Source organism: Eulemur rufifrons, chromosome 13 (assembly GCF_041146395.1).
Source record: "Eulemur rufifrons isolate Redbay chromosome 13, OSU_ERuf_1, whole genome shotgun sequence".
Lineage (NCBI taxonomy): Eukaryota > Metazoa > Chordata > Mammalia > Primates > Lemuridae > Eulemur > Eulemur rufifrons.
Genome location: NC_090995.1, coordinates 55,994 through 76,938, shown reverse-complemented (window position 1 = coordinate 76,938; position 20,945 = coordinate 55,994). Strand labels below are relative to the sequence as shown.

The 20,945-nt window shown below is 35.0% G+C and overlaps 1 pseudogene; it reads right to left on the bottom strand.

Moving 5' to 3' along the window:
• The window catches only part of LOC138393903 (centromere-associated protein E-like), a 64,773-nt pseudogene that overhangs the window by 25,094 nt on the left and 18,734 nt on the right, over positions 1-20,945 (bottom strand).

Sequence of the window (20,945 nt, the reverse complement as noted above, 5' to 3'; positions counted from 1 at the left end):
ACTTTTTGTTACTTTTTAGAGGATTCAATCAAGTTTTTTAAAAATATATGATTCTGGCACTCTGGGAGGTCAAGCAAGACAGAAGGATCATTTGAGGCCAGGAGTTTGAGACCAGCCTAGGCCTGGGCAACATACCAAGATCTTGTCTCTACAAAAAAAAAAAAAAGGACTATATAATTTTGGGCCGGGTGCAGTGGCTCACTTTGGTGAGACCTTGTCTTTACAAAAAATCAGAAAAATTAGCTGGGAGTGGTGGCACACACCTGTAGTCCTAGCTACTTAGGAGGCTGAGGCAGGAGCATTGCTTGAGCCCAGAAGTTCCAGGTTACAGTGAACTATGTTCATGACCCTGGCACCCTATCACTCTATCTTGGGCAACACAGCAAGACTTTGTCTTAAAAAATATATATATTTTTTTTCATAAATATTCTCATAAATATATGAGATTCTGAGTATTTATCAATAGTCATACCAGAAGTACTTCTCTTTTTTATATTTATGTTGCCTTTTTCCCTTTTAACTTCACCAAAAAGAGCCCATCTCTAGAAGTCTATCATTTCATGTAGAGAAATGAGATTATTTGCTCTTTTACAAATCAAATCCTTCAGATATTTCTTCATTTAGAATAATGCTATTTCTTGGTTTAAAAAAGATTTAAAAAATTATATTAAGGAAAATAGTTGCTTTAACAAATCTTTTCTCAAAAATAATGAATTAAATGGTATTTTCTAAAAAAAAATGTGACTTCATTTAAGACTGTTTACTATTTGTGTGAAAGTTATAGTAAATAGTTTTCCCACTACCCTTTACTGTTCATAGAGATTTCCAGAAAAGAAAAATATTGTTATCCTTTTCTTTTCTTTTCATATCAGCTTATTATGGGGGTACAAAAGTTCAGGTTATATATATTGCCCATATCCCCCCATCCTCTCGAGTCAGAGCTTCAAACGTGTCCATTCCCCAGACAGTGCACATCACACTCATCATGTAGGTATACACCCATCCCCTCCCTCCACCCCCTACCTCTGTCCGATACCCAATTGGTGTTATTCCTAAATGTGCATTTAGGTGATGATCAGGGAAACCAATTTGCTGGTGAGTACATGTGGTGCTTATTTTTCTATTGTTATCCTTTTCAAAAAAGCTTGGTTCTTGGCTGGGCATGGTGGCTCACACCTGTAATCCTAGTACTCTGGGAGGCCGAGGCTGGTGGATCGTTTGAGCTCAGGAGTTCGAGACCAGCCTGAGCAAGAGTGAGACCCCATCTCTACTAAAAAAATAGAAAGAAATTATATGGACAAATAAAAATATCTATAGAAAAAATTAGCCCGGCATGGTGGCGTATGCCTGTAGTTCCAGCTACTCTGGAGGCTGAGGCAGGAGGATTGCTTGAGCCCAGGAGTCTGAGGTTGCTGTGACCTAGGCTGACACCACAGCACTCTAGCCCGGGCAACAGAGAGAGACTTTTGTCTCCAAAAAAAAAAAAAAAAAATAGTCTACCTATGTTACTGTCACTGATACCCTGCATAATTCCATAGAATTTAATTTTCTTTTGAAGTACAATATACATTAAGTGCATTAATCTTAGGTATATAACTCAATTATTTGTGACATGTTATACAGCTATGTAACTACAAGCCAGATTAAAACAGAGAATATTTCCAGTACTCCATAAGGTTTCTGTGTGTCCCTTCTTAGAGGGAGCCACTATTCTGACCTTTATCATTCTAGATTAGTTTTGCCTGCTTTTGAACTTATATATCACAATATATGTATCCATTCTCTTACTGATAGCAAACAACTGAAAACAATTCCAATGCCTATTTTTGAATAAAGCTGGTATGAATATTCCTGTACATGTGTTTTTGTGGAAGTATACACAAAACTTTTCTCTTGCGTACGTCCCCAAGGAGTCAAAATGCTAGGCCTTAAGGCTGGCTATGTTCAGCATTAGTAAATACTGTTATGCTGTTTTCCTATGTGGCTGAACCATTTTACATCCCCTCAAATTTTAGGCACAGATAAATCAGACATCCAATCAAACAAAACCCCACAAAAATACCTTTTCTCATAATTTAGCATTTGAATTTTCTAAATCTATTTGCATATTTGATATTTCATCTGTATTCTCAGAAACAATTCCTCTGAGTTTATCGATAGTTGCCTGGTGCTCTTTCAGATGCACATAAGCAATTCTTAGTTCCTCTTGTTTTTTTAGATCCTTTATCATTAGAGAAATTTTAAGAACAATGACATATCTTAATGTTAACTAGTACTTTTTTTTTATAAAGTGATACATTTTCTTAGTAAAAATAATAACACTTTTACTCTACACTTTTGTTGTTTTTAGAAAGTTGTAGGCTGCTTCTTCCCTGTTCTCATCTCCCCTTAATCTTCTCCTGCTTTCTATGAAGCAAACACATAATATTTTTTTAAGTGTTGCAAACTATTTTGACTTATTGCTCACATTTACTCGGTTTCCTTCTAAGGAACATTTAAATTATTTCCCATTACAAACTACTACTATGAACAACCTTGTGGTATATATACATATACACATATTCATTTAACATTGATTCAATATATATGTATGATAAAGTCCATAAAGAAAATGCTATTTTAAAGTTTTCAAGAACAATACCAAATTATGCACTTAAAGTTTATACCATTTCACTCTTGCCAACTATACTGCTCGTTTCAAAGAAGGGTTCATTGCTTTAAGAAACAATACATTTACTTGCTAGGAAGAGGAATGAGTATAACTTACTTTAGCTTCTGTTTCTCTAAGGCTTTCCCTAAGTTGTTCTCGCTCCACTTTGAGAGTTTCCTCTACTCTTCTTGGGCTATCAATTTCCTTAGTAACAAACCCTATTTCCTCAATGTTTTCATGAAGTTTCTGAGTTGTTATAGCCTAAGATGCGAGAAATGACCACCTAAAGACCGAATTGAGCCAAATTAGGAGTCTTTATTAGCTGGCCAGCGACCACCGCCTGTCCTGGGAAAGTCCAGAGACAGAGAATGGCCCCGATCTTAAAGTGAGCAGGGGTTATATACCTTCACCACTAACAATACTAACAATACTAACAATACACATACGGCTAAAAACATGTTGATTACAATAATTCATAAGCAAGCAAACTTACAGAAGCAAACAGCATCCGTTAAATCAAGGAACATTTCCTTGAGGAACATCCAAGGAACATTTTTCCAAGGAACTGCCAAGTGTAGTACAATGTAACTATACATCTAATGATTTTAAACAATCACTTACAAGTTAATCACTGTATAAATTTTTTTCTGTTATTTATGTATTTTTTAACTTTACACAGCAGTGAGTCCGTACACAAGATGGCTGCACTGTGGCTCACAGAGCTATACTGATTACTGTGCCTCATCACATGAGTCAACCTTAATTTCTCCATTTTAATACTTTCCAGAGTTGAACTCTGGGCCTCTAATTGTTTCTTCAGTTGCTCTGTTTGATACATAGCTTCCCCAAGAACACTTTTTTTTTTTTTTTTGAGACAGAGTCTCGCTTTGTTGCCCAGGCTAAAGTGAGTGCCATGGCGTCAGCCTAGCTCACAGCAACCTCAAACTCCTGGGCTCAAGTGATCCTACTGCCTCAGCCTCTCGAGTAGCTGGGACTACAGGCATGTGCCACCATGCCTGGCTAATTTTTTCTATATATACATTTTAGTTGGCCAGATAATTTTTTTCTATTTTTAGTAGAGACGGGGTCTCACTCTTGCTCAGGCTGGTCTCAAACTCCTGAGCTCAAACAATCCACCCGCCTCAGCCTCCCAGAGTGCTAGGATTACAGGCATTAGCCACCGCGCCCAGCCCCCCAAGAACATTTTTTACTTTAAGAAGTTGATGTTCTTTCTCCTGAAGTTCTTGGATCTTGAGATAATCATACAGTAAAATTAGAATATCAATAGATATACATAAAAATCTATATAGTAGTCTCTGAATAGGCAAATAAATCTTCACTTGCCTTCAATTTTCAGCCAATTCATATCTTGTTTTATTACAAAAAATATTTGATTCAAACTCTGTTACTCAGTAACAACTTAAAACAAAATACCTGTGCCTTTAAGGCAGCATCAGAGTTTTCCAACTTTATTTGCATATTTGATTTTTCATCTGTTTTCTGTGACACAATCCCTCTGAGTTTATCAATAGTTTCTTGGTGCTCTTTCACATGTATTTGAGCAATTTTTAGTTCTTCTTGTTTTTCTAGGTCTTTTATTATTAGAGAAAGAAAAATAATACACTGAGAGTAAAATAATTCACATAGTATAGAAAGATCTAGGGCAGGAAGTAAACATCTTCCTACCCCCTTCTGAGGCCTCCCAGTCCTCACCCACACTACTCTGCAACTTACCCCTTTCCCTAATAGCACACTTCCAAATCAGCACTCCACCCCTACAACACTCTTTATCTGTGGTGTAGTATTCCATGATGTGAATGTGCTGCATCTATTCATCCAGGCCCCTACCAATGGACAGTTAGAAGTTTTCTCATTTTTTGTTTGCTTTATGTCATTATTGCAACTTGCTGTAATAAATATTCTACAAATATCTTTGAATACTTATGCAAATGTGTGCAGGATGAATAGCCACGATTGAACTTTTTGAGTCAATGAATAAACTTATTGAAAAATGTGGAAGGTATTACCAAATATACTCCCTCCAATCTTCCCCAAGATCGGACCTATTTTACACTCCCACTAATGCTATGGCCAATTGTTGTTTTAGGACACAAGGTCTTAGCTCCTGGGGGGGTGGGTAGGAGATGGTAACTCACCCGAATTATGGTTTCTCTTAGGTTTTCCTTGACCTGGTCTCTCTCTACTTTGAGAGTCTCCTCCACACTCCTAAGGTCATCTCTTTCTTTTGTTATAGATTTAATTTCTTCCAGGTTTTCATGGAGTCTCTGAGTCAATTTAACATTCTCCATTTTTATATGTTCCAGAGTTAACTTCTGGGCCTCAAATTGCTCCTTCAAGTGTTCCATTTCATTCTTCTTGAGCTTCCTTGACAGCTTTCATCTTAAGAAATTGATCTTCTTTTTTCCTGAAGTTCTTGCATCTGAGAAATCATAAAATCAGTTAAGATACAAGCAGAGTCTTTTAGGAAAACAGAATTATTCCTAAATTAAGGCAATCATCTCCACATTGTAATCTAACTTATGTTCTGTTTTCTTTCATAAGGGATATGAATAACACAATAATCAGATGTCATTTTCCAATTTAACAAAACAAATCCTACTTTTTCCTGTAATTCAACATCTGAATTTCCTAAATCCCAATGAATATTTGCTACTTGAGCTGTCTTCTCTGAAATATTCCCTCTACTAACAGTTTCTTTGTACTCATTCAGATGAATGTAAGCAGTTCTTAGTTCCTTTCATTTCCAGTCTCTTTATGATTAGAGGAAAATTAATAAAACTTAATAGTGAACATCATTGTCACCTTAACATTATTTTTATACCCAAAAAACATTAGAAGAGAGAAACTTACTTTAGCTATAATTGCTTTAATGTTTTCCTTCAGTTGGTCTCTCTCCATCTGAAGGGCCTCCTGCACCCTTTTCAGCTCATCTCTTTCCTTAATCATAATTTTTATTTCTCTTGACTTTATTGAAGTCTCTCAGTCAATTTGAGCCTATCACATTCTAAATTTTGTAATGCTGCGTCTTTGGCTTTGAGATACTCCTTGAATTGTTCCAGTTCGCTCATTTTTTTCCTCAGTCTCACTAATTTCTTTTACATTAGTAAGTTCCTGTTTCTCATGAAGCTGTTGGATCTTAAAAATAATTATATATTAATAAAAATATACATATGAACATATATATATATTTATTTATTTTAAGGAAAAAATTGCTTTGGAAAGCAACCTTGTTTAAGTATGTTAAACAGTAGTCTTCACAATCTAGTTGGCTACACTGTGCCCAGGTTTCTTCCCACTGCTCCTTCACCCACAATTTACCTTTTTCTCTAATTTATCATTGGTTGTTTCTAACTTGTTTTGAATGCATATTTCAGTGTCTCTCTCTGAATGATTCACTCTCAACTTATCAATAGTTTCCTCTTATTCTTTCAGGCAACAATGAGCAACTTTAAGTTCTTCTTCCACTTCCAGGTGCTTTATTAGAGGAAATTCCAAGACATTTATAGAAAAATTATAACCATTATACTATAACTAACACCGTTTTCCAAAGCTATAATGCTTATGAAAATATTTGCTTACAAAATATTTATGAAAATATATGGTGAAAAGATGAAACCTACTTTAGCTACAACTTCTTGTATGTTTTCTTTGAGTTGGTCCCTTTCGGACTGAAGAACTTCCTGCAGTCTCTGTAGGTCATCTCTCTCCTTAGCTGCAGAATTCACTTCATCATAACTTTCTTGAAGTCTCTTGGACAAATTGAGCTTTTCTATTTCTATTCTTAGTAGTACTGAATCTTTGGCTTTCAACTTCTCCTTTAATTGCTCCGTCTCATTCTTTATTTTAGTAGTCTCATTGTCTTTTTCTTTCATATTGAAGGACTGTGATTGTTGGTCTTGAGACTCTTGGATCTTAAGAGAATCAAACAACAATACAGTTGATATTTGGAGAGATTTTATTTTAGGGGAAAAGAAATCAGAATACTTCCTAAAACAATTAAGGTAGGATTCAATGACTCATTTACAGAGCAATCTTTCCACCCTCCTGCTCTTCCATTATTCAGGTATTTAAGACTTTTTTACTGAGGGCTCACTCTGTTGTCAGTATCCTATTAGAGGACAGAGACAAAATGATAAGTAAAACTTACCTGATCTCTGCCTTTTACTTACACTTTTAGGAACAAAGATAGATTTTATGCTGTATCTTACCAAATAGAGGTGCTGAGTTCTCCCCAGGCACTAGTGTCAAACCTAACCTATTGTGAGTCATGAGGAAGGCTTCCTAAGGGATGAAAGCTACAGCTGAGATCTGAAGAATAACAATATTAGTTAGGCAAAAAGGAGTAAGAAAGCACTGCAGGTGGAGAGATCAATGTCTGAAGGCAATGAGATGAGAAAGAGCAACCAGTAAGTGTCGCTGGAGCACAAGGAGCAGGAGGAAGAGTGAGCTGAAGGAAGTCTAGAGACCAGCAAGGTCTGGGACCCAGGGCCTCCCAGGCCATGTAGAGGATCCTGGGCTTCATTTTAAAAGCAACAATAAGTTATTAAGGGAATTTAAGAAGAAAAGATCACTTGGGCTCAGAATGGAAACTGGAGTAGAGAAGTGTGGGAATGAATGTGGGGAGACCGGTTAGGAGGCTGATGCAGAAAGAAATGATGGTGGCTTGGAATAGGGTGGTGGCAATGTGGAGAGAAAAGTGGGAGGATTTTAAACACACACACACGCACACACACTCACTCTTACACTCTCAAATCAATGACCTTGGTGCTTGGATTATAGAATGAGCAGAGAAGGAGGGATACCACCAGTAGGGATAACTCCCGGAAATCTGACTCAAGTAACGAGGAAGACAGTCGTCATGCTTTATGGGATGCTGGAGGAACAGGTTTAAAGGAGAAAAGAAATGATGCATTTTTGGCTTTACCCTTTCTTGTAATTTAGCATTGCTTTTTCAAAATCATTTTTGAATATTTAAGAAAACAGCTGTCTTCTCTTATAAAATATTTATTAAATGGGAGGAAAAGATGACAGTGACTTAAGTCAAAGTTTCTCTAATGTCTGCTTCCAGGTGGTCATGTTCAACTGCAAGAGCTTCTTTTATTATTTTAAATCATCTCTTTCCTTAGTTAGAGATTTTATTTCATGACTTTCTTGAAGTTTCTCAGTCAACTTGAGCCTTTCTGTTTCTATGTTTACCAGTGTTGTTGAGTCCTTGGTTGTGGACTGTTTTTCAATAACTCCAATTCATTTATTATTTCCTGAGACAAGCTGACTATCTTCACATTGGAAAATAGCTCCTGTTCCTCATGAAGCCTTGCGATCTTATCATATTGATAAAATACCAAGGTTACTGTTTGAAGATCACTATGAATATCATAATTTTTTAAAGGGAAAAGATCAGGATACTTTCTACAACAATGAAAGTGATCTTGAACCCTCAGAGCCTACCTTGGGTCGCAAACTCCTATCCATTTTCCCTCATTTCCAACTAAAGCTATTCATGACTTTTCTGCTAGGCATTTTCTTTCTTTTTTTATTTTATTTTATTTATTTCATCTTATTGTTATGGGGGATACAGAATTGCAGGTTACATACGTTGCCTATGTACCGCCTTTCCCCCCAAGTCAGAGCTCCAGGCGTGTCCGTTCCCCAGGTAGTGCACATTGCACCCATCAGGTAGGTATATGTCCCTCCCCCCCATGCTAGGCATTTTCTATCATAATTTTCTTTCCAGCTTAGACCAAAAGTGAACCAATCCTTATGCTTTACCAACAAACTGTTGATTCAGTCAGTTGCACCCTTATTTCTATACTAGTTTCCAAATGCTACAAGAGAAAAATCAAAGCAGGCTGTATTCCAGTAACTATATGGTGCCCATTTTCAAATAGGTCCCCATGTTACTTTTCAATTTTTCTATGTGTACAGATTTATTACCCTATCCATGGTCATTAGTGGTACCATGTAATTTTGCATTATCATATTTCTGTATTCACCATATTGGACTTGAGGGATTTTCTATATGCCTATATCAGGGGCACAGAACGATGTCTTATTTATATCCATAGTCTCAATGTTGGGCACAGAGTAGTTATTTAACACGTTGTCCCAGTTATCCCAATGTTTCATGTCTCCATAGCATTTATCATTATCTGATGTTATCTTGTACCTTCGACTACTTATTTATCAACTATTTTCTTCCACTACAAATGGATCATAGGGATTTTGTCCACCTTGTTACCATTGTATTTCCATAACCTAGGACTATGCCTGACACATTAAACACTCACCAAATCCTTACCAAATAAATGAATGAACTATAACTTAGCCACTACTTACTTCTTATCTTTTCTTTAAAGGAGAAAGTAAGGAAAGAAGTGTCAAACAACGAGACGAAGAAAAGACATACCTTTTTTTTGTAATTCTGTTTTGGATTTTTCTAAGTCCTGCTGAATACTTATTATATGAGCTGTCTTCTCAGAAATGCTTCTTCTTAGTTCATCAATAGTTTCTTGGTGTTCTTTTAGATGCATATGAGCAATTTTTAGTTCTTTTGTTTGTAGGCCCTTAATTAACAAGTGAAATTTAAGAAATATAACAACATTGTCCCAACATTGCCTCCCCCTTTCCTCAGTTTTTGAAAGAAACATTTAACAGATAAAGGAAAAAGATATAACTTACTGTAGCTTCAATTTCTCTTATATATCCTTTAAGTTGGTCTCTCTCTGTTTCAAATGATTCCTGTAATTCCTTCAGATCATTTCTTTCCTTGGTTATAGATTTCATTTCCTCATAATTTTCATGAAGTTCCTGAGCCAACTTAAGTCGCTCTATTTCCAGACGTTCCATCGTTAATTCTTGATTCTTTAACTCCTTCTTTAAATTCTCCATTTCATTCACCTTTTCCTGCCTTTCACTCATCTCTTCCTGTACACTAAAAAGTTCTTGCTGTTTTTCTTGAAGTTGTTGGCTCTTAAGATGTACAATTTTTATAATTACCATTTTGTCTACATTCTCTCAAGATTCTTATGTAAAATCATTAATAGCCCTGCCTCCCCTCCCCACAGGAAACAGGCAAGTATCACTAAAAGTAAACTAATCTTCTAGGCATACGTGTCTGTAGTGGGCTGAATAGTGTCCCACCCAAATTCATGTCTACCTAAAACCTCAGAGTATGAATTTCTTTGGAAATAGGGCCTTTGCAGATGTAATTAGATTATGATTAAGAAGAGACCCTACTGAGTGGTCTCTCAATCCAATGAGAGTGTACTTATAAGAGACTGAAAAGGACACATAAAGACCCAGATTAAAAGGTCATGTGAAGATGGAAGCAGGGACTGGAGTGATCCAGTAATAAGCCAAAGAATGCCAAGGGTGGCTGGGAGACACCACAAGCTAGGGAGAGGCAAGGAGTCTTCCCTAGAGCCTTCAGAAGGAACATGACACTGCTGACACTTCAATTTGGGACTTCCAGTTTCTAGAACTGTGACAGAATAAATTTCTGTTGTTGTAAGCTACCAATTTTATGGTAATTTGATTTGGCAGCCCTAGGACACTGATATAGGTTCATTAAGGAGGTAAGGGGAAAATGAGATAAAGTAAAAAAGCAAAGAGACTAATTAAATGTACATATATGGCTATCAAATGACTAATTCCTCACTCTCTTAAAAACTTTTTGGATAATTTACTTTCATGTCTAATAAAATGCTTATAAGGGGTGACCCCCCCCAAAATACTGAGACATCGACCTTCACAGGCTATTGATTTTACTTCTTTAGGAGAAGTATGAAATAGATATAAGGTTTTAGTAAACTCAATTAGGCGAAATGATGAGAGAGATCAGAATTAAAAGAAAACACATATTAGGGAAAAAACACTCAACAGGAGAACAATAGAAACCACAATATATTATCTATAATACATGTGGCACTGCCCTCAGCTTATCTAGAAATATTTTTGTGGGTGCATTTTAGAATCACCTGGGCTAAAATGCCCAGGTTGTTACAGGGGTCTTAGCTCTTACGCAAATATTACAACAGCACTTTACTTCTATAAAATAAATGATTCAGGAAACTGCAGACATCAAAACCATGGTGATAGTTATAAATCTTACATTTTAGAGAATGACTAACATATCTTTATAAGGAGAGGATATTTGTTTTGTTGTCTAATGCATCTCAGTGCTTGGTCCATGGTATTACTCAATATATATTTGATGAATGATTTCTTTAAATGACACAGGCCATCTCTCACCTAAAGACTCTAGAATAATATAATCCTTACAAAGTATGTTAATTTAGATCTTAGTGTAAGATGAAATTGTCTAAAATATTAGCATTAAGATCTTCATTTGGGAGGTACATGTTATTTCTGGATTTAGGTCTATGGGAATCAAAATACATTAGCAAAAAAAAATGTTTAGTCAGAAAAAATGGCCAGGAAGATAATTTTAAAAATTCACCTTTTCCTTTAGCTTTTCTTCAACTTCTGCCAGTCTCTTACAGGTCCTAGAAAGCTCTTCCTCTTTCTTTATGGTATGGCTCTTTTCTTGAGCAACTATCTCCTGTTGCTTTTTAAGTTCATCTCCAAGAACTCATAATTCTTCTTGGTTTTCAATGGTCTATAATTTTAAAAAAAGTTGATATTAAAATAAATATTAACTTATATTTATGAAATCAGGTAAAAATCAGCATTTACCTCAGCCTACAAATGAAGACATCAAGGCAAACTATTTAGGAAAAGACTAATTCTAAAAAGAAAGTGAGTCCTTAATCATATAGATGTCAAGAATATGTTTTATTTATTGTTTCTTTATTGTTCAATCTACATTCCTATTGTGAGAATTAGAACTGGATTTTACATTCTATCATGAGAGCTTACTCACTTCTGCCTGTAAGGTAAAAAAGACTTTGTCAAACTATCATCGACTAATAATGAGATTGTAGTTATGGGTTTTTCAAACACTGGGATGGCTTTGATTTGTGGCACCGATCACCAGCAAGCTCAAAATGGCAGCCACCCTTTGCTAGCATGTCTTGGGCTAATCCCAGTCAGTAAACTCACACAGTGACATTCTCATATCAAGATAAAAACATAAAATAAACAAAAAACAAAACTAGCCAGAGAAAGAGAAGAGAATATAGTTTTTGTTTGTATGTTTATTTACATTCAGCTCTTTTGACCAAGCTGACAATACCAAGAAACTTAGAAAATTAAAACACAAATGGTCAAGTTTGACTGTGATCCATAGTGAACTTCTCCAAATATTAATTTCAACCTATACACATTATATTGCTCCTAAACAAAGATACAGAAACTAAATGGTGTGAAAATATTGGCAAACACCAACAATAAACAATTAAAATGAAATTAAAACATTACGACAGCATAGATAAGAGAAACATTTATGAACAAATTTAACAAAATATGTAAAACCTGTTCACTGAAAATCTACAGCATACCACTGAGAGAACACATAAATTATAGAAGAAGATATACAATGGCATAGGAAAAAGTGTTCAATATCTTTTGTCATTAGGGAAGGACAAATTACACACCTACTAGAATGGCTAAAATTAAAAGCAACAATAAATAGGAAGTGTTGGTGAGGAAGGATGTGGAGCCACCAGAATTCTCTTAATTTACTCATGGGAATGTAAAACAGTATAACTACTTTGGAAATCAATCTAGCAAATTCTCATGAAGTTACATACACCTCCCTATGACCCAGCAATTCCATTTAGATATTTACCTTAGAGAAATAAAAAACAAATGTACACATATAAAGAGTTGTACAAGAATGTTTTCAAAGTTTTTTTCAAAATAGTCAAATACTGGAAGTGTCCCAGATTTCCATCAATAGCAGAAGGAATAAGGGAAAAAAAACAGAGGGACATTCATACAATGGACTAATACTCAGCAATAAAAAGCAATGTAGAAACAAGTCAAACACAAAACACTACATACTACATGATTCTACTTGTATGAAGTTCTAGAAGAGACAGTATGAGGTGAACACATCATGGCGGTATCGGGGGCAAAAGGGGAGATGAGGATCAGCTGGTAGGGGTATGAGGAAACTTTGGCGTGATGAAAATATTTTCTATCTTGACTGGGGTGGGGACTACATAAGGTAAAGACATTTGTCAAAGGTCATCAGACTGTACACTTCCATCAGATACATTTATTGCTGGCAAATTATACTTAAATAAAGTTGATAAAAATGTAAAACAAAGATGAAAATGTATTGCCAATATACAGTGCTAAATCCTACCATTTTGATTTTTTCCTTTAGGTCAGTCTTCAATTGTTCCTTTTCCACTATAATACTCTCCAACATTTGTTGGAGTTCATTTTTCTCCAGTATTAAAGAAAATATTTTCATTTGTTGCTCAATTACTTTGTCATCCTTAACATCTGCAATCAGTGTTTGGGTGTTTTCAGTATCCAAATTCTTTTTTTTATCTATGGCATCCATCTAAAATACAAATTCATTAAATTTGTAGTTAATAACAACAACTTCAGTAATACTAATAAAATAGCCAATACATATATTATGTACCAGGTACTATTCTCATATCTTTACACATGTAATCTTGACTATCACTTTATGAGGTAGGTATTATCATAATCCCCATTTGAGAGATGAAGAAACTGAACTTCAGAGAGGTAAAGTCACTTGCCCATGGTCACTCAGAGAGATATAACCAGGTTTAGCACCCAAATGGCTGACTCCAGAGTTTGTGCTCTCATGCCTGTTCACTGATAAGAATTACTATAATAATCTTGATATATGATAGGTTAACCTGACTGTATGCATATTCACTTACTTCAAACCAATTACATAATAAATAAAAGATATTTGCCTTTCCTTTGTACATATCTTCCATAAATACTTTCTAAGTTTCACATTACTAGTAGTTTGCTTTTTTACTACTATAGGAGTGGAATGGGCAACTTTGAACTCTATCACTTTACCTATTCTCCCCCACCCCAAAGCTGGAGATCATTCCCTATCCCCCACTCCAGCAAATCTATATGTTCTGAGGCAGTTGTACTCACAAAAGGCTAGAGAGTGTTATTATATGTAGAGGGTAAAATAATTTTGATAGAGACCTATCTCATAATATTATGGCATAATTCATCTTTTCTTAATATACTTATTTTTATATGCTGATAAGAAAAGCAAGATATATACATTCATTTATCCATAAATATTAATAAGTCATAATCAACCAAAGGTAACCTAATGTATGAACTCATTGGTAAAGGGAGACAGAGACTGACATTACAATTGTTAGCACAACATTAGGGTATTATTCCATAACCTTACAATAGCCCACTACACACGTTCAGATCCATATTGGCCACACATGTATTTAAAAGTTTTTATGATAATCTATAATCACATTAGAAAAAAATTGAAAGATAAAGGAAAGACATCTAATATTAGCAACTTCATATAACCAACTATTAGAATTCTGGTATATTTCCTTCAAGAGTTTTTTCTATTAAAAATTTTTCTTAAACATATCTATTGTAATTAATTTATATACCTATGATTATTTTTAGCTTGTCTTTTCTATCTACTTAGATCATATCTATTTTCCCATGCTGTTACGTAATCTTCAAATCATAATTTTTAGTAGCTGCTTCATTCTCTAGAGTGGATATGGATAAATCATACTTTATTGAAATACTCTTATTGCTGGCAATATGCATGAGCTTCTGACAATGGTGAGCACAGAGCTAACTACATGAGAAATTAAGGTGGGGAACACATAATCTTTGGGATTAGTCTGTTAGATATCATAATTTGGAATGTTGCATCTTTATTCCTAAAAACAGTAGTATACATAAATACAAAGTAGACTGAGACAGAGTATTCTGTAGCAATAGTCAAAGTACATTCCAATCTGAATTTAGCCCAAAAGGCATTTCAGCTACCATGGTTATCAGTAAAATCTAACAGATCTAATTATTACATAAAGAAAAAACTTTTGTCCTTTATAGGAGAATAAGTTTACTAATCACAAAGTTTAAAATTTTTGTTGAGATATGCTAAAGGAACTACATTTCCAGAGACACATCGAGCAGGATTGAAAATGAGCACTCCAGGCAGATTCATGATAGGTCTACTGATGCAGCCCCTGGTGCCCAGATGGACAGGGGGACCCCTGGAAATCCCCACACCCACTCTTATATATTCATGGCCAATTCCAGCATGAACATGATAGAAAACCAAATTGATCTCAGTCTTGTATCCCAGACTATAGGACCCCTAATGAACAGAATTGCCCCAAAGAATCCACAGCTAGATCTTTTTATTGACATAGATGGACGATTCCAGAATGAACTTTATAACAGAGGATCTAGCAGTTCCCAGTGAGTATAACACTCCTTTACCCTCTTTCCTCCTCTATTGCCCCTTTCCTATAGGGTCCTGTAATTGCATTTTGGATTTACTCGAAGTAGTCAGTGATTATTGTATCTTATTTTCAAAAATCTACTCAAAAAACCTTCCCATCACATAAGTAGAAGTTAAAAATTTCAAATCAAGGTCAAGTGCTTTTGGCCCATGGTTGATCCAAATTATATATAAGCCAAGACACAAGATATGGATCAAGCGAAAATGTTTTTATAGGAGAGAATTACTGAAGCACAAGGAGACAGAAACAGAAAAATCTCCTTTTCCAAGGCAGGACTGTGCTCCAGAGTAAATGGGGAAAAGCAGCAGCTCATTTTATAGAGTAGTAGCATATAAATGTACACAGAGATTTATTTAACCAAGGAGGTAAATGGCTTGTACACTGAAACCTAGAAATGTTGCTGAGAGAAATTAAAGAAGACACAAATGGAAAGACATCCATGTTCATGGATTGGAAGACTTCATATTATAAAGATGTCAATACTGCCGAAAGCAATTTACAGATTTAATGCAATCTCTGTCCAAATCCCAATGATGTCTTTTGTAAAAATAGAAAAACCTATCCTAGGATTCATATGGAATCTCAAGGGACCCCGAACAGACAAAACTATCTTGAAAAAGAACAAAGTTGGAGGTTTTATAATTCCTGATTTCAAAACTTAACGGTACAGCTACAGTAATCAAACAGTATGGTACCAGCATAAAGACAGGCATATAAAACAATAGAAAGAATAGAAAGCCCAGAAATAAACCCTTGTGTATATGGTCACAAGATCTCCAACAAATGCCAGGGAAAGGGGCATTCTTGAAATACTTCATGGGGAAAGGATAGTCTTTTCAACAAATGATGTTGGGAAAACTAAATATCCACATGCAAAAAAAGGAAGTTGGATCCTGACCGTATACCATATGTATAAAAATTAACAGAAAATAAATTAAAGACCTAAACATAGGAGAATATTCTTTAAAGAAAATATAGAGGGGTCTTGGCAATAATTTCCAGGATATGATATCAAAGCACAGGCAATAATTAAAGTTAACATAGATAAATCTGACTACATACATCAAAATCAAAAACTTCTGTGTATTAAAGGACACAATCAACAGACTAAAAAGGCAACCTACGGGAGAAAAAATTTGCGAATCATATACTGAAAAAAGGGTAATATCCAGAATATATCAAGAACTCTTACAATTCAACAATAAAAATCAAACAACCCAATTTAAAAATAGACAAAAGACTTGAAATGACATTTCTGCAAAGATATACAAATGGCTAACAAGCATATAAAGACACTCAATATCAATAATCATTAGAAAATGTAAATTAAAACCACAATAAAATATCACATCACATCCGTTAGCACAACTACTACCAAAAAAATAGAAAATAATGTATTGGTAAGGATGTGGATAAACTAGAATACTTGTGCACTGTTGGTGGGAATGTAAAACGGAGCAGCTGTGTGAAAATCATTATGGATGCTTCCTCAAAAAATTAAAAATGGAATTACCATATAATCCAGAAAGTCCACTTCTGGATATGTATCCAAAAGAATTGAAAGCAGCGTTTCAAAGACATATTTGTACACCTAGGTTCAAAGCAGCATTAGTCACAATAGCCAAAAGTTTGAAGCAACCCAAGTATCCGTGATTCTGTGATGGGTGAATAGATAACCAAAATATGATACACATGAGGGGACTTCAAGAAGTTCATGGAAAGTGTATATTATGAAAAATCTATGAACAGATTTCAAAATTTTTTGCACCAAAATAAATTTATACTAACTTCTTATAACATGTCTGAACAGGATCTAGTTTGAGGCACTAAGAAGCATAAGACATCAGTTTGAGAAGAGTCCCTATCAGAGCAACATGAATCCTGCTAAAATTGAAGCAAAAACAAACATCAAATTTGTGGTGAAGCTTAGGTGGAAGAATAGTGGGATCATTGATACTTTATGAAAAGTTTATGGGAACAATGCCTCAAAGAAACTAGCAGTTTACAAATAGATAACGTGTTTTAGGAGGGGATGAGACAATGTTGAAGATGAAGCCCACTGCAACAGACCATCCACATCATTTTGCAAGGAAAAAATTAATCTTGCTTGTGCCTTAATAGAAGAAGATAGACAATTAACATGAGAAACAAAAGCCAACACCACAGACATCGCAATTGGTTCAGCTTGTACAATTCTGACTGAAAAATTAAAAGTTGAGCAAACTTTCCACCTGATGGGTATCAAAACTGTTGCAACCAGATCAGCTGCACACAAAAGCAGGGCTTTTCAATGGAAATTTTAAACAAGTGGGATCAACATTTTGAAACATGGGCCAGGCATGGTGGCTCACACCTGTAATCCTAGCACCCTGGGAGGCTGAGGCAGGAGGATCATTTGAGGTCAGGAGTTCGAGATCAGCCTGAACAAGAGCAAGACCCCATCTCTACTAAAAATAGAAAGAAATTATCTGGACAACTAAAAATATATAGAAAAAATTAGCCAGGCATGGTGGTGCATGCCTGTAATCCCAGCTACTTGGGAGGCTGAGGCAGAAGGATTGCTTAAGCTCAGGAGATTGAGGTTACTGCGAGCTAAGCTGATGCCACAGCACTCTAGCCTGGGCAACAGACACAGACTCTTTCACAAAAAAAAAAAAAAAAAAAAAAAAAAAAGATGTGGAAACATTTCTTTGAAGAATTTTAACAAGAGATGGAATGTGGCTTTGCCAGTATAATCCTGAAGACAAAGCACAATCAAAGCAATGGCTACCAAGAGGTGGACGTGGTAAAGCAGACGTAGACTAGTAAAAGCAAAGATTGGCAACAGTTCTTTGGGATACTTGAGGCATTTCATCTGTTGACTTTCTGGAGGGCTAAAAAACAATAGCATCTGCTTATTATGAGAGTGTTTTAAGAAAGTTAGCCAAAGCTTTAGCAGAAAAATGCCCAGGAAAGTTTCATGAGATAATCCTCCTTTACCACAACAATGCTCCTGCTCATTATTAAATGAGGACAATTCTGGGAGAGTTTTGGTGCGAAATCACCTTACAGTCCTTATTTGGCCACTTCTGCCTTCTTTTTGTGTCATAATCTTAAAAACGTCTTTAAAGGGTACCCATTTTTCTTCAGTTAATGATGTAAAGAAGACTGCACTGACATGGTTAAATTCCGAGGACTCGGTTCATTATGGATGGACTAAATGGCTGGTATCACTGCTTACAAAAGTGTCTTGACTTTGATGGAGTTTATGTTCAAAAACAAAGTTCATATTTTTAATTTTTATCTTTTAATTTCATTTTCTACAAACTCTTGCATGCCCCCTTGTACACACAATGAAAAATTATTCACTGTAAAAAGGAAGAAAATTCTAACACATGCTATAACATGTAAACCTTGAATGAACCTTGAAGACATTGTACTAATTGAAATAAGCCAGTCACAAAAAGACAAATACTGCATGATTCCACTTGTACGAGGTACCCATCATAGTCAATCATAGAGACAGAAAATAGAATGGTAGTTGCAAGGGCCTGGAGAAAGGGGAAATTGGGGAGCTGTTGTTTAATGGGTATAGAGTTTCAGTTTTGCAAAAAGAGTTCTAGAGATTGGTGGTATAACAGTGTGACTGAACTTAACACTACTGAACTATATACATAAAAATCATTAAGGTGGTATATTTTATGTTATGCATATTTTACCACAAATTTTAAAAAATAAGACTATACACTATTCTGAGCTGTGGATGTATGAAAGGTTACTTCACCAGTTTCCCATTGAAGAATGCTTTAAAATTCTAATAGTAAATATTCTGGATTAAAATGGTATTGACTAAAACAAAAATGAAAGATTATTTAAAAACTTACCATTGACAATATATTTTAAAGTTATTTTGATAAAATAGAAATGCATTGACAATAAAGCCCTTTATAACATTATAGGCAATCCCCTCTGTAATGGACCGAATTGTGAACTCTAAGCAAATTCAGTACAGAAAATCTGACATAAAATAAATACTTTAGCCATAATTATAATTCAGAGGGGCTTTTAAAGATATTTAAAATACTTTGGGTCTCAAAAATATCAGCTATCCAAAGTTTGAACTACCTTTTTGTCCTTTCCTTTTCAGATTGATTGTAAACAGTTATGTTCAAAGTTATTTCAAAGACATTTGGGTTAAACTTATAAAATTATTATTAGTTATTGCCATTGTGAATAACAAATAAAACCAAAATTATCATTATATACTTAAGTGTTTGAGGTTAAAGAGAAAGCTTATATATAAGTATATGAAAACTCTGAAAATAAACACCCTTTACCTTTTGCTGAAATTCTTCTTTAGTTTCTCCTATGTTTCCCACTATATGCAAATTCCTGGAAGTTTCCTTGGAAATTTTCAATTTTAGTGTGCTAATTGTTTCTTGGTGTTGTTTCAAAGACTCAAGAGCATTTCATAATTGTTCTTGAGCATCTATATTCTTTGTCAGATAAATATAAAATAATTTCCATACGCATATGAAACAAAATTATTTTATAGTTACTACTTGATCATAAATAATAAATGATGGCTCTTAAAATATTTTTATAGACTCTGCTTTTTCAAAGTTTAATCAATCAAAATGTTGCCATGTTTACAGTATCCTGAATATCACTTTTGAGTTGGTCCCTCTCAATTTGAAGGCTCTCTTGGAGTTGTTTTAGTTCATCTCTTTCTTGGGTTAAAATTCTTACTTCTCCTAAGTTTGCTGAAGTTTCTCAGCAATCAGTGTTTTCTCCTTTTCTACAGTTTGCAGCACAGAGCCTCTATTTTCTAATTGTTTCTTCAGCTGTTCCACCTCTCTTAACCTTTCATGATCCTGAAATGTTTTCTGCTGAAGTTCTTGGGTCTTGGGAGAAAGCTTAAAAAAAAAAAAAAAAAAAGTAAACGTGACATAGTAAAAGCAGAGCAGTTTACGGTGTGGCTGTGTATGTGTGTGTGCACACACTCTCACACACTCACACACACACACACACACACACACAGCAAACCCAAGAAGACTAAAGGTCATTTCTTTAGACTGCATCTTGTACCAACTCAGTCCTCCAGTTTTGTACTTCTTTTGAGAGATTTCCTATTTCCTGATTCATTCTCTCATTCTCCTCAAGGACCATCTTATACTTTTGCTCAAATTCCATATGAAAGCTTTTGAAATCTTGGAATTCTTGATCAGTGCTTTTATAATTCGATTGGGCAGTTGTTAAGTCATCTTTAGTTTTACTAATTTCTTCAAGTAAACCTTGAATTCTATTCTCCTTATGAACTACCTCAGACACCAATTTGTCTTTTTCTGATGTTATTATGCAGAGCTCTTCAGATTTATCATGTATCTATGAAAAGAAATAAGATTTAGCACTGTATAATTCATTGAAGCAATTTTCAGGAAAAAATTTCTCTGCAAAAAAAAGTCATTTAAATTAAAGAATTGACTGAGGAAAGGCAATACAGTATTCTTATTGCCACATTTCTCTTAGTCTGTTTACCTTCAATATTGTGTTTTCTAATCTCTTTGGGTCTAGTAAGGACTGCATGGAAAACAGTCAGTGAAACCACTTAAGTAGGATGTGTCTTTATTTTCTTATTCTAAAGAGTTTTCTAACTTTATTGCGTGCCAGGTATTTTATGGTTTTTCTCAGAATTTGACTTATTTCTTTTCCCTAAAGGCTTTGAATGCAGGTCAGATGTCCCAAAACTTAATCCATGAATAATTTAAATGCTTAATTGTTCGCTGCCCCTTTACCTCATTACTCTCTTGGCTACTACCAAGAAAAAAGAGGTCAAGACTAAGGGTGGGCCATTTGAGGACTAGAGGAAT